Raw genomic sequence first — 13,131 nt, 5'->3', positions numbered from 1 at the left:
TAGTCGTTTTTGGCCGTCGGATTCGATGTTTTATTTCACATTTTCTCGCTAAGTGGGCTAGGCAGCTACTCCGGTGGCAATTTCCGAGCACTCTTGTTCATTGGGCCTAGCTGCCCCACAAAGCCCACGTAGAAATTTACACGAGAGAAGGCGAGCGACTACTCTCGAGAAACCTAGGTACGCCGCCGCCGCTATCGTCCACGCTACCCCTCCCGTCACGCGCCCTCACGCCACCTCGCCGCCGGCCTCCGCCCCTCCTATCCTCTCTCCCAAAGCCACCGACCTCGTCTCCCACCCTCTCCTCCTGCCTCATCGGAAGAGAAGAGAAGAGAAGAGGGAGATCGACCAGGTCAGGCGCCGACCATGGCGGCGGCCAGATCCGCCACGTCTGCAACCACCTCGCCAAGGATCAGGATCTTGGCCACCACGGAGATCTCGACCAACGACCAGTCCGTCCTGCGTCACCTTCCCGACGCCGTGGCTCATCGGCGACGCGACCACAAACCAGGCCGCCACGAACCCCGTCGGCACTGTCTTCGGTGAGAACTGCCAACTGGCTGTCACCTGCTAATTTCCCCTTTTTTTTGTTTTGTTTAGGGGCAGTCTTTGTTTTGCATGGTAAGGGCAGTCCTTCTGTTAGTTAATCAAGTTTCTCAGGTTCATGGGTTTGTATCACGGCGTTTTGTGCTTGTGTTGCATATATATTTATCACAATAGTATCGACAATGTAGACATGCCCAGAGCCTTGCATCCTTGCCATCTCATTCTTTAGTTGTCAAATGCTCAGTCAACTATTCAGATTCCTGCATCTTTTTTTCCAGTTTTTTCCCCATATTATGGTGAATCCTTCAATCCAAGATACCATAAGACGATATAGAAGTTTGGGATTAATTCTTGGCTGAAACATATAAAAAATACAAATATGTACGTCCTACGAGTTGTTGGATGGAGGGTTGGCCAGAATTCCGCTAGCAGTCTGCACTGGAGAACCAGGACAGTGGCGGTGGAGCCTCCAGCATCATGGCACCGCTGTCGTCGTTCCCGCTCCATAGACCAGCAACTGGATTCATCGCTGCCTGGTTGAAAGCAAGGGAATCGATCCAGATTCATCCAATGTGTTCAAGAAATCAACAGTGTTGTCATACATGACAGGCTGATTAACAGGGTCAGTGGATAAACACCCATCTTGTTAAAAGTAAAATAATGTTCTGTTGGTACATATTTGTGTATATGATGAGAGATGAAAAATCTGAGTTGTCATGCTTGTGCATTAGCATGGTTCAGGAGTTTTAGCTGGTGCTTTTCAAGATCAATAAGACGGGGTGTTTGTTCGATGATCCATTAAGTCCACAATGCACGTGTGTACAGGAATTTTCTGTTTGTATTGTATAGTGAAAATGTTTTTTTTTCATTCTAAAGTAATTACTATGGAGTCACTCCCACTCTTGTTTTTGGCATATTACTGGGACCCTGGAGATATAAAACACACTGTTTACCATTCTGTAGGAAACATAAGCAATATACGGCAATGACATCTTCCTAATTGTAGAATCATGCACGCTTTTTGGGCACACACGTACATATATCGTAATATGTAATACTAACAAACAGATGATTTAACAAGCCAGATCTACTTGAGCAAATGTACCCGCCACTTTCTTGGGACATTTAATTGCCCATAGAATCGTGCCGGCTTTGATAGCCGGGACTGGAAGGGACATTATCTGTCTTGTTAAAAGTCTTGATCGTATATATTAAGGTCGTAGGACTCCACATGCTACCAGTTTCTTATGAAAAGCAATCTTCACAAAAACTGATCCCCACCTACGTCAACTCACATCCAAACCATTGGCATCCAGTTACCTCTTATATACAACCTCCACCTGAGCCTAGGACTGATTACTTAGACCAGTAGTTTGCCTCCGTTTCGAAAAAAATTACTTAGACCAGTATTATCCTTTTTATTAGATATATAAATATGTGTGCACAGGCGAATCATTGATGTGGGAATGATGTTGATACTTGGTACACAATATGATCTCTGTTAATACGATAGTGCATTTCCCTCAACATTTTCCCTGTTCTTACTGATCTTTGATCTTCTTTACACAAAACAGAATGGAATTCTTGGATTTGAAGAAATTTCCCTTGCATCTCCTGTCAAGAAAATTGACTGTACATTCAGAAAAGAATCATGGTATTTGCATGGATAGTTTACCTTTAAATATGGCAGTAGATTACAGAAAAAATTCTACTATGAAAATGACACATAATAGAAAAGTCTGCACCATACAGTGGCACTTATACCTTGCATCTCCCATATGATAATTTGTAGTATGAATTTCTGCTTAGAGTGATTAGATGGACCTAGAAGAAATCTACAGCCACTGGCACATTTTTGTAGAAGGTTATAAATTTGGAAATAAATTGTAGCGCCTGCATTACAGTTATCTTCCATTTAAATTATAGCTTTTGATCTTGTCATCTTTACATGTTGTTTAACATCCTATGCAGCTTGACTTTGTGCACGAACCTGAATGCAGGCATCGTTTTGACTGGAAGGCCTTTCTTTTTTCGTTCTTTGGGATCAGCAAACATCGTTGTGTAATTCAATTACCTGGATGGTTTTGGGCAACTTTATAATTTAGTAAACAATACTAACAAAACACTTAATTGAAATATTTTGTGTGTTTCTTGTGCTCACCTTGCAAGACCTTAAAAACAAGATGACAAATATTTTGGTATACATTTCCTAATTAAATGTCTGTCTTATATTGCAATTTATAGTATTATCAATGATAGTTTGATGAATTAAATTTCTGTCTTATATTATCAATGATTGTTTGATGAAATATATATTACCTTTTCTAACATAATAAAGCTATGTTTAGAAGTATCCACTAATTAACTTGTGAGGAGATCAAAATCATGCTTACTCAATATCATAAATAATGAATGAACCTGTACAATAATCAGTTGGGTACCTTCTTTTAGTTTGAGGGGTTCATGATTTGGATAGTGTGTATCGATGATGGTTTAAATCAGTGTCAATTATTTTGGATTGGAGGGAGTATCATGTTTTGTTGTGTCATATCCACTCTATTTGATAAAATGGACGGGCGCGGCAACGCGCGCCATCAATGATCTAGTGTGTGTGTGTCTATATATATATATATATATATATATATATATATATATATATATATATATATATATAGAGAGAGAGAGAGAGAGAGAGAGAGAGAGAGAGAGAGTGTGGGGGAGATGAGAAATGATTCACGTTTCAACAGCCTGTGTCTGACTTACAACTCAGGCCCATAAGTACCCAGCACCCACACACGACCAACTGGCCCTCACGCTCGTACACGGCCAACTGGCCAACACACACCTACGCACTAACCCCAAGGTCCACTCGTCAGTCACACGGTATACTCTGGCTAACCGGTGTGACACGTAGGCGAATTAGTCAACGACGAGGAAGCTCCTAGACATCCTCCCAGGCGTCAGGGATTCTAGTGGCCGCGACAACAATGGCAACTGTGGCAAGCAGCGTTCACGCAATGACTATTTTGATGAGAGCAAGCGGACAAGGGAAAAATGAGGGTTGGGTTTGTATATGCATTCGGGGATGGTCTTATAGGCGGCCAGGGGTGCTGGCTGGCCGGCACGTGGCCAGGCGCCATGGATGGCCACCACGGCTGCCTCTCCCTCCCATTGTAATGGGAGGTGGGCTGGGATGCCTTGCACTGTGCAAGAAGGCCCAACTGCATAGTAGTAGTTAGGCCTTTTTTCCCTTTTCTTTTTTGGTTTTCTTTTATAGTCTTTGTTTTCTATTTTTCTAAGCTATCAAATGAATTTTGTTCAACATGAAAGTTGTCACATAAATATTAGTCATTATTTTGGATAGGCCCACAAAGTTTCAAGTCAATTTGAAATACATAAATATTTGTTTATTTTGAAATGGTTATTTTTGTTGCTATTGGACCACTTTATTTTTTACTAGGGATTAATTGACGAGTCAAATGATGTTGGTTTAAACAAGAAAAATGAGCAGGGGAATTTATATAATACTGAAACAATTTAGTTTTACAGTTTGGAGAAATAATAATTTAACTTGCAATTCGAATTTGAATTTGACTTTTATTTTTATTGAGTGGCAATTTGGTTTAGAAAACATGGTGACATGGCATAATTAGGTTGGAGTTACTGTAGCATGATTATAGGGGCGTTACACCGAAGGGCCAACTCGTTGAGATCGAAATGCCAGGGTTTTGGCAGTGACTATGTCAAGTGTATCTCGGTGTGTCCGGTTGGATGTATATCGGTTGGATCGAGACTGACTTTAGGGTTTTGGACATAGGCAAATGTTAGAGTGTGATTGAAGATTTTGGAGCAATATCTCTAAGTAGTTGAGCAGTAAGACCATGATCAAAACCGCATCCCGTTTTAACAGTATTGGTTTCCTATGGAATCAATTTGATCTTGGATCACTAAACCAAAAGTGTAGAGTCTTAAACCTTTTCCAACACATGTTGCATTTTGAGGGGTCCACATCCACATCCCATGTTTGCATAAATTTAACTCTTCCTGGAATGTACTCAAGGAAAACATTATCCCATCAACATAAATGTTGACATGAATTACCAAAACCACCAAGGGAGTGAATGTGCTTTCAACCAGCAACATGACCTGCTTCCTTTGCTCAATTAACAAAAACCGCTAGAAGATATGCCACAATGTTGAAAAGAATAGGCGAAAGAGGGTATCCCTTTCGTGTTTGGAATAGTGAGCAATGTCATTCTTTACATTGTCACCCACGTTTCCCCTATTACAAATGAGTCAATTCATTAATATTATTTTGTTGGGAAGCGTTTCACGCACATACATTGTTGCAAGAATGGCCATTTCACTTTGTCATTGACTTTTTCTAAATCCACTTTGAAGATAACTCCATAAAGTTTCTTCGAGTGTAGCTTATGGATCATTTCATGTAAGACAACAACCCCCTCCAAGATGTGTCGCCCTGGCATGAACGTTGTCTGCATTGGTTTCATCACTTTGTGAGCGATCGTTGTTGGTATATTTATCATTCTTATGCTTCTTTCCATCACGTTCATCATCTTTCTCCACACCTTTTTCCTGCTTGTTACCATTTTCATTCCCCCCTCATCCTCCTTGTTTGAAAGACTAGGGTGATGTGGTGGCGGTAGGGGAGCACCCTCAACCTCAAAAGTAACAACATAGCATTTTCCTTCAAACTACAAATATGTATACTTTGGGATCTAATTAGCTTTGATAACACCAACAAGAGAGTTAAATATTTTATAGTGTCTAGAAAGGGCATATCAACCTTAAAAATATTGCCAATGAGAGATCCAATGTTGCAGAGCGCCCTGTAGTCATTGCATAGGTTGGGTGGCTACTTCATGCATGGTCATGTGCAATAAACCCATGTCATTTTACTTCATTCCCAAACCAAACATACCTGTTATCTTACATGAGGTGTCTCTGATAAGGTGTTAGGTCATCTTCAATGCCGACCTTTAAGAGGCACGTATACATCCGGACCGAGTTGTTTGGACGTAGTTTGCCATCCAACGCGAACCAATATTTGTCCGCAGAGGCGTCCACTATTCTGAAGTCCCACAAACCAGATGCAAACTAGGGGAGGTTTGTGGGTATCTTGACCTCCTCCACATAGGTCTCTGGCACCCCTGCGCCACTTTTCTTCCACTCTGGCCCTGCTCCCCCTTTCTTTACATCCGCACCCTCCTCATCCGACACCACCGTTGTATCTCTTCGGTGGCCTCCCAGGCATTGAGGATGTCCGAAGCCCGCTCCCACGCACCTCCCCGCCTTGGACTACGTCGTCATCCACCCAGGATTCGTTTGTAGTCAGGTACGCTCCACTTCCCTTTCGACGCCTTCCACGGCAAACACCACGCCTGGCAGGTGTCCAGTCAAATGTCATTGAGATTTTTTTGACCTTGTTGTTATTTCCTAGAGTAAGCACGATGGCGGGGTACTTGGTGATGAAGGATGAGTTGGTGTGTGGTGCGTAGAAGCTCGTATCTATGGACTTTATAGGCATGGGGCAAGGGGGCTCAGAAATTTGGCAAAACATGCATTCTTTGTTTCACGAGCAAAGCACTTCGCGCATACGACATGCACATGATCCGTGAACGCAATGTGAAGTCACTAGCCCAACGGTGGTACACCATCTCCAACTCCGTCATGAAGTTTTGTGGTGCAATTGCATAAATCGAGAGAAGGTGACCACTGGGCTCACAAACCATTGAGATTGTAATGTTTTATTCTTGCTGCTCTGCATGTTGATTAATTCATTGATTCTCTCAATGTTGCAACTTGATAATCATCATGTTGTATAGCCCAGACATGCTGACGTGATGTACCACAGGACAGGGGCAGGCCATTTACGTTCGTACATTTGATGAAGCTCAAGGGGCACAGTGTGTGGGACAACATGTGCAGATTATGACTCGAGCATCGTTGAATTCGAAAAACTTGTTGAACATCTCGGATGTAATATGTACATTTGGACTTGGAATATGTACATGTTATTTATGGATGAACTGTGCTATTTTCTATAATTATTTTAAATGTTCCAGGCTGCAGGAAAAAAAGAGGGGACGTTTAGGTGAAAGGGTTGGATGGTTGGCTCTTGTATTCGTGTCCACGGACAAGTCTGGACCAGTTCATGGGCAAATAGTGTGTCCTTTTCAAGGCGGTGTTGAAGATGTCCTTATGTACTAGTATGGTTGTATATTCATTGATTCGAGGACTGAGTTATGTACCACCATGTCAAACTCGTCTGTATCGATGTGGCATTGTAAGGGAATCAAAGAGGATGAAGGTGTCATCAGTGCAGAGATGTCGCTGCCTGGGTTGGTAGGGAGTGATGCTCAACTTGGAGGTTGGGAGAGAGCGTAAGAGCCTCTCTAGCATGTGTGTTATCCCGCCACCGATCCATATATTTGCAGGTGGGATAGTGTATCCGGCCTTTTTCGGGCCTGAACGGGTCCACCAAATTTGCAGCGACCCATAAACATTATATGGGCGGCCCTCAAACCACCCCCTTTAGCCGTTATATGTACTGGGAGGGGCGACTTAGGGTTCCCGTTTTGCATCTAGATCCATCGTGTTCCTTCCCCTCTATCGATTTCCTCTTCTTTTCCACCATAGTTTTTGCATAGCTTTGGCGAGCACTGTCAGGAGAAGGCCACGGAGGAGGCGTTCGACGATGGGGCCGCCGCCTATCGCCGCCATGCAAGCGCGGCCGGCATAACGTGGAGGCCGAAAGCTCTAGCGGCTACACCGTCAAGCCGTGGCGCCGTGAGTTGGCTCGCAACCGCGATGCCCTCTACCGCAACGGCAGGAGTCATGGGTGGCACCACTTCAAAGAGTTGTACAACACGCTCTGGTCGTCGATGAAGGCTCTCCGTGAGACCGAGGTGGCACGATTCACCGCGAAGGAGGCGCTGGACACCGGCGAGGAGGGCGCCGCCGCACGGCTAGTACGAGCTTGTCTACACCATCTACAAATCTGCCTGCGAGTACCACCTTAGTGTGAAGCCGTGAGCCGTCATCGCCCTCCGTCATTTAGGATTTAGTTTGTTTAAATGTGTGTGCGCTGAACTACGATGAGGTCCGGACTATTTAAATGTAGCGGGAACATATTTTATCTTCAAATTTTAAATTTGCAAGTCCATTTGCGATATCTGTTCTGCGTTGGGCATAAAGTGCCTGCAAAATCGATTTAGGGCGAGCTTAAATCGATTTTGTGGGTTGAGATTATAGTGGCTCTGCTAGAGATGCTCTAAAGGCAACCAATTGCTCGAGCATTGCCTGACGGGGGACCGAGGCTTGACATCACCGTAGGAGTAGGCACCAACAACAGCACAGTCTCGGGAGGACATTTTGGTGGTGGCGTGCAGTCGGAAAGGACGGTGACGAGATCAGTGGGGTCGAAAAGGGCTCGACAGCTAGCGGTGTGGCTGGAGGGGGCCAACGGTGGCAAATCTAGGTGGCTGGAGGGGGTGGTTGGAGATGAAAGTTTCCTCCCGCTCAATTTCAAGGAATTTGGAGGAAGAATTTTTTTCGGTTTGACCCAAAAACCTTTTGGGGAATTAAAGAGCACTTGAGGTTGGACTAAATAAATCTAATTCCCAAAACTGTAGGTTTTTGGAACTTATATTTTCTGGATGAGTTAGAGCTAAGCTAAAAGATCTATGGCGAAAAGTTGAGAGGAGTAAAATGTATCTATCGACAAAATTATATTAAAACAATGCTACATGATTACCAAACATGGAATTAATAATAATAATAATAATAATAATAATAATAATAATAATAATAATAATAATAATAATAATAATAATAATAATAAGTTGTAGGACATCACAAACTCGACAACCTTTCCATCCTTGAACAAAACGACCGTGACCCCTAATTTTAGTTCTAATGTTATATCTACATGTAATAAAATAGTTTGGTACTTACATGCTCATTGTCCCCCTCTTTTTTTTGGCAGGTAAGAAAATTGTATTACTCATTGTCTCCTTTGCTTTTTTTTTTTGGCGGAAAGGATCAAATCTATTATGAAAGTTCATCGAAACTACAAAGTATTTTAAACATAATAAAATTATGTTGAGATTCCGAGACCATCGAATGACCACTACTGCCGCTAAGACAAACCGCCGATGTGTCGCTCTCGCCGTTCCCTTGCCGGAACCGGCTTGACCTTCTCAATGACAGCCGAGAAGTCTTGGCCCCTCAACCTTGGCGTATTTGGTTGTACTCCTTCCAAGTGATTTTCTCTTTTTGATTGAATTAATAGTACAAGCTATGCATCGACCAGATGTCAGATGTGTGTGCCCAAGTAGCCAGTAACCAGGGCACTTGTAGCAAGAAAGAGCACTTGGACTAATGTCACTTTTGACTTCACTTTTGACCGCAGGAATTGAATTAAAGTGGGAAAGGTGACGTTATATACTGGTATTTCCTAATGAAAAACAAACTTTTTAGATAAATGAAAAACAAACTCGACTGCAACCAAAAACATTTTTTGGCGATTTGTCAAATTGAAAGACTTGGAAGCTATTTTGGCGATTTGTAATAAATTTTCCTAAAAAAGGAATAGTAATGAAAAAAAGAGTCGGAAGCTATTTTGGTGATTTGTCAAATCGAATTGGATTGGGATGCGTGTGCCAATGTTTACCAGAGCTTCCACACTATGCCCTTTTTCATTGAAGATGCAGTGTCTCCAGGAAGGCCAACAAGTTTGCAGCTTTTTTCTAGCTTATCTTCCCTGCTTTTTTCATTCTTCTTTTCTTTTCTTTTCTTTTCAGATAAGTTGTTTTTTGTTTTTTGCACGCTTGCAATCATTATAAAAAAAAAGTAAAAATATGGCAACTTACAAATTCATGATCGGTCGTGAAACAAAAGAACCGGTCATAAACTATCAGATAAAAGAGAAAACAAAGACATAACATCAAACGTATTTCTTTTAGATTATTTTTGTTGGTTTAAGATCTTTACCTCCAACTTTGAGCAGCGACATGTTCCTATCAAATGTTTATTTTTAATTCAGTAAAATCGAAGTCGCTCACATATACGTATATAGACTTTTCTATAAACACATACTCCCTCCGTCACAAAATAAGTGTCTTGTCCTTAGTACACCTTTGCACTAAAGTTAGTACAAAGTTGAGACACTTATTTTGGGACGGAGGAGGTATCATACATATTTCTATAAGCATAGAGATTTTGCTGGCACATTATCTTGACAAAGCTACTACAAGCGCTTTGTAGTCAACGGAAATATCTCCTCTCACTAAACAAACCTCGCCCAACAATGAGCAGTGGCTATTTGTAAGATTAAAACAATGCTAGGGTGTTAGTTTGTAAAAGAGATACTACTACAGTCTACAGTCTCTTCGGACTGAAACTTTTCCACTCTTCTTCTCAGCGAGCAAGCACTCGCCTTCTTGGGATGACATCACCACGCGCCCCCATCCTCTCGCCCCCCTTGATTCCCGGGAAGCTTCCCGTCGCCGTCGACCCTCCTTCCCAGGTGCGGACTCGCCGTCTCCCGCTGTTTCGTTTGATCCGGGCATCTCCCCTTCTCGTGCTGGGATCCGTGAGAACCGCCTGCTTGTTCTTGCAACCGGTGTAGCTTTCATTTCGCTTGATTTCTGAAGTTGCGACTTGTCGGCCTTGGATTAGGGTTTCTCAAGATTCTGGGGCTGGCGGGTGCTACGGCCAGCGGTCGTGCTTTGGTGAACGGAACAGGGAGCGTCTGGGTTGAGGTGGATGGAGGGGAGGATGCAGGGGAAGGTGCAGCAGCTGTCCGACTCCAACCGTCGGATCATGGAGGCCGATGAGGCGCCGCCGCGGCGCGTGTACCAGGCGTGGAAAGGGAGCAATGTGAGGATTTCTTGCCCGTTATTCTGGGTTTGTGATTGTGCAGTAGTACTAACTAGTGGGGCAGGAAATCAGGAATTGCATCGTGTTCTCTTTTTCTTAGCTATTCTAAAAGATGGGGCCATGAGTGGTTGGAGCCGTAATGGCGTCTGAGCACCTGCTCTGATGTACGGGAATTGTGGATTTTAGGTTTGAACCATATTATTTTAGGACTTTGGGTTGATTTATAGTGTGTGATTCAGTATTGTGGTGGCTGTTTGTTTCTTAGCTGTACATTTCATGAGCCCTCTCATTTCGTAAAACAAACTCATATTGCTTTTATCTCAATGCACCGACAGTTTTTTATCTAAAAAAAGTACCGACAGTTTTGTTTCCTTCAACTGTTCAACATACTCTGGAGTTTATCCACATCTGTACAACTTCACTGTGATTAGAAATGCACTGGACCGGCTTAATAATGGAAAAGGACTTTACGTAACTTCATTGTTTTATACTCTTCAGTTTTAAATTCAATAGCATTTATGGTACTATCTTCGTCTTAAGGGCCTTCTTTATATGTCCCTGCAGATATTTTTTCTTGGAGGGAGACTTATTTTTGGGCCTGATGTGAGGTCCCTCATAGCCACAGTATGTTTAATTGTCATCCCAGTGATCATCTTTGCTGCCGTTGTTTCTCCGCAGCTTGCCCATGGGTACCAAAATCAAATTGGAGGTTGGGTGGCATCTGTATCTATCATATTTACATCATATGTAAGTTAACGAGATGTGCATCCAGTTAGCTGTGTGCACATTCATGCCTTTTTCTATTCTGTTTTGGAAATTTCGTAGCCATCCCTTGGGCCTTGCAAATGCGTCATATGGATCATCAATACCTTATCTCACAAATCTGTTTTAAGAACTGAAATTCTTTGCATTGGCTTCTACCATGTCAAGTTATGCCACAGTTCCTTAGCAGAGAATGTTGGTAGCCATTGTGTTTTTATGTATTGAACCAGAGGTGATGTCGTGTCCGCAATTTTGTAACTGTAGCTTGACAAGATTACTAATCAATTATTGTTTCTGTTATGCAGATTCTCATTCTTCTGCTTCTCACGTCTGGACGTGATCCTGGAATTGTTCCGCGTAATTCTCATCCTCCGGAACCAGAAGACATTGGTGAATCCTCCAACTTATCAGATTGGCCAGGTGGTCAACATGGCTCAGCTGGTTTACCACTCACCAAGGATGTTCTTGTCAATGGTGTTTTAGTTAAGGTCAAATATTGCCATACATGTATGCTTTATCGTCCACCAAGGTGCTCCCATTGCTCAATCTGCAATAACTGTGTCGAACGTTTTGATCACCACTGTCCTTGGGTAGGGCAGTGTATTGGAAAGGTATGCATTATTTTTGTGTTAGCAAGATCATCAATCACATAAGGATTTCTATTAGAAAAGAACATGAGTAATTACTTTCTGTTGAGGGTTTTACTTCTGTATAAGATTTTCTGGATTGCTGAGGCAGCAGTAGTCATGCTAAGTCTAAATTATGTTAAAGAAATTGGACAAAAAGAAGAATGGGGACACGTGTAATTAAATATATGTTTTCTCTTAATGTTGAAGGGGACATATATGCACCATAATAAATAATTACCATACATTTTACTCATTATGTGATGTAGGGTGGAACCCTATAGCGTCGATCTTTCACGTTTGGAGTGGATCCTACGGGGAATCACGAAGAACACGCGGAAGCACAAAGGGAACACACGGGGAAAACGAGAGAGAGAATCACTAAACCGACAAGGAATCAATCACACAAGTGCTAGATCATCACACACATAAGGTAACACAAGGTTCAAGATCAACAAAGGTAAGGATACAAAGGAACCGTTCTTCTCCGCGAGGAGGCCTTGATGTTCTTCCCTAGAAGGGGTCTTGAATCCGCTTGGGGGATCTTCTCCGAAGAGGTCGTGAACTCCGAGGAGAAGTATCCAAGTGGATGAGCAAAGACTCGCACGCAAATATGAGCTAATCCAATGCTAAATCTAATTAGGAGGTGGGGGAGACCTATTTATAGTCGTAGTGCAAATGGAGGTCAAAGCGAAGGGATACAAGGGCTCCAGCCGGTTTAGTCACTCAGGGGTCGGACATCCGGAAGGCGTCGGACGTCCGGAGGCTCAGGACGGTCCGGACGTCCGGAAGGCGTCGGTCGTCCGTAGATTCGACTCTGGATGGCGTTGGTCGGACGTCCGGAAGGCGTCGGTCGTCCGTGGATTCTGCTCTGGTTGGCATTGTACAGCGGCCGGACGTCCGGAGGGCGTCGGTCGTCCGTAGATTTGGCCCTGGTTGGCATTGTACAGCGGCCGGACGTCCGGAGGGTGTCGGTCGTCCGTGCCCTAGGACTCGTCGGACGTCCGGACTTGGTCGGTCGTCCGACGCCTGTAGCTTCAGCAGCCTTTCTTCTTCTTCTTCAACATGCTTGGGGTCCTCGCCGTCTTGGCTCTTGCAAGTGGTTGTTCCTTGGCTCATCTCCAGGTGCGTGATTACACATAGAGTTTCCGAATGAGGTAGTAGCCATGTCTCGTGAGTAGAAAGAGGAAGTTCAGAGAGGAGCGAGTTCACCTTATCTTCGATAGCCTTGGCTCTAGCTCTTGTCATGGGTCCAAGAGGTGTTGAGGAAGATGTAGACACGTCCATGGGGATGAGC

General features: G+C 43.4%; 1 pseudogene; it reads left to right on the top strand.

Moving 5' to 3' along the window:
- Positions 1–9,968: 9,968 nt before the first annotated feature.
- LOC119337560 overlaps positions 9,969–13,131 on the top strand; it is a 12,242-nt pseudogene continuing 9,079 nt past the window's right edge.

The sequence above is a fragment of the Triticum dicoccoides genome, chromosome 7B (assembly GCF_002162155.2).
Source record: "Triticum dicoccoides isolate Atlit2015 ecotype Zavitan chromosome 7B, WEW_v2.0, whole genome shotgun sequence".
In the NCBI taxonomy this organism is placed as follows: Eukaryota; Viridiplantae; Streptophyta; class Magnoliopsida; order Poales; family Poaceae; genus Triticum; species Triticum dicoccoides.
This window is presented reverse-complemented; position numbering and strand designations above follow the sequence as displayed.